The sequence below is a fragment of the Falco biarmicus genome, chromosome 2 (assembly GCF_023638135.1).
Source record: "Falco biarmicus isolate bFalBia1 chromosome 2, bFalBia1.pri, whole genome shotgun sequence".
NCBI classification, from domain to species: domain Eukaryota; kingdom Metazoa; phylum Chordata; class Aves; order Falconiformes; family Falconidae; genus Falco; species Falco biarmicus.
In genome coordinates, this window is record NC_079289.1 from 93,586,229 (window position 1) to 93,591,680 (window position 5,452).

The window sequence follows — 5,452 nt, forward strand, 5'->3', positions numbered from 1 at the left end:
TGAGTGATCTCCCTGCCCTCACCTCGACCCATGAGCCTTTTGTCATATTTTCTCTCCCCTGTCCAGCTGAGGAGGGGAGTGACAGTGGCTTTGGTAGACATCTGGTGTCTGGCCAGGGTCAATCCACTGCAGTGACCCAGATCTTGGTGGTTTTTGTGTCATGTAATTTCACCCTAGGAGACAGCTGAAAATGATGTTTATATTGTATCCCATTGACAATTCAGCACAGACAATAGGAGGGATCAAGTTCTGCCTTCCTGGTACTTATGGCTAATACCTGGTATGCTGACAATCAGGTCAATAAATTGCTGTGACAAGCAGATTGTGACCCACTCTCTCAAGAGTTCTTCACTCTTAATTAAAATCCAGGGCTGCTATAAATATATGCCAAAGTGATAAGTGTGTACCTGTGTACATGGATACATGTGCATTCACGCATCAGTGACAACGTCTTCTCATCTTAGCTAAAGGTCATTTTGCAGCTGTCATGAATATTGACTTAAAACCACACAAGAAGAAAATGGGAAAGATTTGAGCTATTGAACAATGAAGGAAGAGATGTGATAATTTAGTGACCTGGGATTCATGTGAAGCATTATAGTGCTAATAAGAACTTATTGGAAAAATAAGCATGCTTATATTTTATAATCACCGCACACTTGTTGGAGAAGAAATGAGTTTCCTACCCCTCAAGCTGACTCTCTGACTTCTACTATATAATGTCTTGTCCTCGATATACTCCATTCCTCTTATCACTGTCAGCTAACGTGAGGACCCTCTGGCTTTTCCTGAACTGCTTTCCTAATGGAGTTTTAAAAATTAGTTTATATCTTTCTGTTCTAATTTTTCTTCACTTCTCTGTTTGTATTTGTTTTAATTCGCTCTGAGCAGTTTTAGAGCTTGTGTGTTAAAGTAGAAAGTGTAATATTAGAAAGGAATTTTTTAAACTACTTGGTTGTATTCCCATTTAACATATGAAACAAACCTAGAGTAATAACACAGAGTGAGGGTTCTAAATAGTGGTTAAGGTTCATTATAAGGTATAAAAAGGCATCAGTAAATATGTTCATAACTAGATTAACTCTGTCAGCCCCACCTGGAAGAATAGACATGGCAGAATTACAAATTTGTTTTCCAGATTGTTGGTATCTTGCTTGGACTTCAAAGGCTTTTATGTGTGTCGGTAAAAATCAGAGATTAAATGATCAGTAATTACAACTGATGCTAAAATGGAAATTATTTTGTCGTCTACAACACTTCAAGGTTTTTGGAACATAATTGTTCTATGCTGACCCCCAAATAGGAGTGAGGAATTAGCTCACCCCACAGAGACTAAGCTTTTAGGTCAGGAAAAAAATAATTTTGCTGCTTTGATTTGGCAAATTCAGGTGCTACAACAATATGCAGAAAATATTCAAAAATAGTGATGTGCCTAAAGAATGGAATTTGAAACAATTCTAAAAGGAGAAAAGTAGATATATAAAGTCGAGGGTACCCAACATTTTGAAGAGATTAAAAAGAAGACAATATATATTTAAGCAGAAATCTTATGCCTCTTACTTAAGTTCAGCAATTAATATGGGTGATGATACCTGCAGATGAGAACCTCTGCATGAAAACAGGTTCAAGGACAGAGGAATGAAAACGGGTTCTGTTCACCTTTCATTATTTCCATCAACAGTGAGCAACATTTTTTTAAGGTAATAGGATATGATCAAGCCATTTCATCTTAGTCTAAAGAGGTAAAAAACATTCCTATTGACTATTTGGCATTCATAACATTTCTTTTAATCTATTGCCAATAAAAAATGCTGGCTTATCATTGTCTCATGCCTCTATAATATATTCGTCCTGTAATCACCACTTAGTTTAAGTATAGGTAGTTGTATAGTAGATGTATGCTCCCTCTAGAAGGTAAACGAAAACTATAAACTACTCATACTCTTATTTTTGACTAATGGTTCTCATATGCCATTTCCTGCATTATGTCATATTAAATATATCTTTGTCTACCAAAGGAGAAAGGCTACATTTGTTTCCCTGGAGCTCCAGGAGGGTGAATCAACAGTTGTAAATTAGGGGATTGACAATAAAGGCTGCAGTCTAAGTCTCCTGTGTCTCTGAAGCACACTGCTCAGTGGGCTGTGGACTCTGGCCCAGAGGGCACGTACCAGATAGCAAAACCTGTCTATAGATATAGGTGAAAACCATGGAGAGACATCTCGCATATATATGTACACACATAGATACACACACACATATATGTATATATGAGATGATTTTCAAGGGAAGCAGAGTCAGGGGAGGCTGTAGTAGGGTAAAGTAAGGACTATTCATTTTAAGTGTCTTGGTGTCCCCATGACACTACCACCTCCGAAAGTCATTTTTGTTGAGCACCCTTTGTTGGGTGCAGTTTGCTGACCTGCAGTTGAGGGCTCAGGCATTTTTCTAGAACCAGATTCAGAAATCGGTAACTAATCTATATGCTTGAACAGGAGAGACCTTGCTGCTAGAGGACACGTTTGTTACATGACAGGTTATTCCAGCTTCTATGTCCATGCTGAGTCGCTAACAGCATCCCCTCTGGTGTAGGAAGCGCAAGGAGTGTTCTCAGACTCCTGACATAATACTTGGGTTGTTCAGTCAATGGTGCTGCCAGGGCTGCCAGCACCTTGTTATGGACAGAGCACACTGTCAAAGCAAACCCAGAATGGTTTTATTGGGTTATGAAAATGTTGGTTGACAGTGGGAGATATTATCATGGTCTGTACCACAATACAATACATACAGGCAGAGTTTTTCATGGGTGAAGGAGCTCATTTATGTTATGACCGTGGCTAGCTGATTCAGGAGATGGAATTTAGTGATGGGTGAATGAGGCATGTTTCTGCAGGAAGGGATTGCCATGCCCTGCATATTGTTTTTGATGGTGCTATTCAATACAGTTACACAGACAATAGTCAGTTATTAGGAGGAAAAGAGAAAGGAATGTGTGGTAGCCTGGAACTAGCCAAGGACTAGCCTTGCTGCAGTAAAACAAGAGGAGCAAATCTTGAGCTTTGAGAAAAGGGATGGAAGCCTTTGAATCTGTGTGCAACAGGTTTCTACTTCTTCAATTAATGAAATCCAAGAAAAGACCAAAAGATTGAATTATCTTTTAACCTATGTTAATGAACTGCAGCTGTTACAAATAAAAATCACATCTTGTGATTCAATTTCATTTCAGGGCCTGTGGGATTCTTTACCTTTCTGACAAAGTTCAGTTCAGGCAAAAGAAAGAGTGGGTTTGTCCACCAAAATACCTAGAGGCAAGGGCTCTTGCACATGGTATTTCCATGTATAAATACATAGGTCTTCTGTCTGATCATGAAACTACTGAGTGGGACTGTCCCTTTCTCCTATAAACTGGATCTCAACAAGCTTCTTAATGAAAGGTTGCTTTCATTTTGTAGGTTTTTTATGAAAAGATTAACTTATTTGCAAAATCAACATGTTTTCTGACAAGAAGCCGTTCTGGAAAAATGCTTCACCAAGTTTGCATACCACACACTTTTAGTTTTAAACAGAATGTTTTTTGGGAGGCATACACTTTAACAAAAGCAATTCACCTTCCTTTTGTTGATCTATATCAAACAGTAATAGGTTTTCTCAAACACCCTACTGGAAAAGATTCAGTCATTCCTATGTCCTAGCTTCACCTTTCAGTATATTAAGCCTTTTAAACACCTCATTCAATGTCCACACCAATTATGTCACTTGATTCTGAATCTTTATTGCATTTTACATCACTCACTCATAAATCACTGGTTATTGTTGCACTACTTGGATCTCTGCCTAGGTCCCTGTTAGACTACAGCCATCATTTAACCCGAAGGCATACATGCACCTAGATGAACTCTTCCTAGGCATCCACCAGTATATCCTGAAGACAGACACACTGGCCATGAAAGGAGGAAAAAGCCGTGTAAAAGGAAAGAGCTGTTTGCATTTTGTAGCTGTAGTTAGTTATAAATTGTATTGTAAACTTTTATGGAGAACTCAATCTAGTCTGAAGGTTTTTGTCATCACAATTCCAAACAATTTGTTCCATCAACTACATTAAAAGAGCAAAAGGAATTATAACTGGTATCATTTCAGGGGTTATTGGAGCACTGCATTTCTTCTGTTATCTGTTCCTTGCAGGACAAGTGCTGATTTGCGGTGGCTGGAGGGAACTTTTTCCCAGAGGTCAGTACTCAGCAGCACCAACCATCCACCCCAGTCCTTTGTGGACTGGCAGCAAACAGCTTCCAGCTCCTACTAGGAATGCATCTTCATTTTTATTCACTGTCCACAGGCAGACAATGCATTCCATGTTCATGAATTTCACACTGATTGTTCTTGCCTCCTCTCTCACCCTCCTCTCAACAACACAGGAAGTATTAATAATGGTAAAGAAAAAGCCAAGATTTATTTGCCAAAACTGAAGGGCAAATTATTTTTGGGAAAAAAAAGATATGAAGCTGCTTTTGTGCAAGTTTGAGAATCTTGCCTCAGTGCAAGGTACTTCACTATCTCTTACTTATGGTTTCTTCCGTACATACTAGCTGTGAAAGTTGTGAGTGAGGATTTGTAAAATCTCTCCAGCCTTCCAGGTGGCAGACTGAGCCTGAGTGCCTTCCCCTTACTCTTCCCCCACCTCATAGACCTCTGAGTTTGGTTTAAATCTCTAAAGCTTAGTTCCTACACAGTTACTTAATAGAGAAAGAGGACTGGAAGGAACACCTTCAGCACTGTGAAGGGGTCAAAAGCTATTCTCCTGCCCATGCTTATAAATCCCTGCCTTCTCTCTTCCTCACCCCTCAACACTTCCTGAGTCCTTTGTCCCAAGTAAAAGAAAGCAATAGAGAGAGAGTGTAAGTGGAGTAGCAGAAGGTACCTTTTGTCAGAAGTGTGAACAGCAAAACCTGAAAGTCCTGAGCATTTTAACCCTTCATTGCACCAGTCTTTATTTTTTTTTTTCTTAAATCTTTTACAGTTTCTCGGTTCTTTTCTCTGGTTTTGGAGGTAGTGGGCGGTCAGAGGCAGATGGGCAGGTAGAAGCTGTACATTTAAATTCCCCTTCAATGTATTTTCCTATCTCTACCTTCTCCAAAGAAAAGGAGAGTTGGTTTTGTTTGGGGGGGGGTTGTAAGCAGAGATCACCTAAGAAAGTTTGTCTTTCAAAAGTTTGTGCAAATTTAGTTCCATTTCACTAAATCCCTATGCAAATATTCTTCTTTCAGAGTAGAAGTCATCCCAATACTTAGTTAAGTCACTTTCAAAATGTATTATACTAAACTAAATGAATTCTACCTTAGGTCTGTCAGTACCATAGGCAATACAGTGGCACATCAGGGTATCCAGGCTTAATTGGGAGCTGGAAGATGTGTAATCATAATAAAGATGGAGCTCTGCCTCAGATGGTTATCTT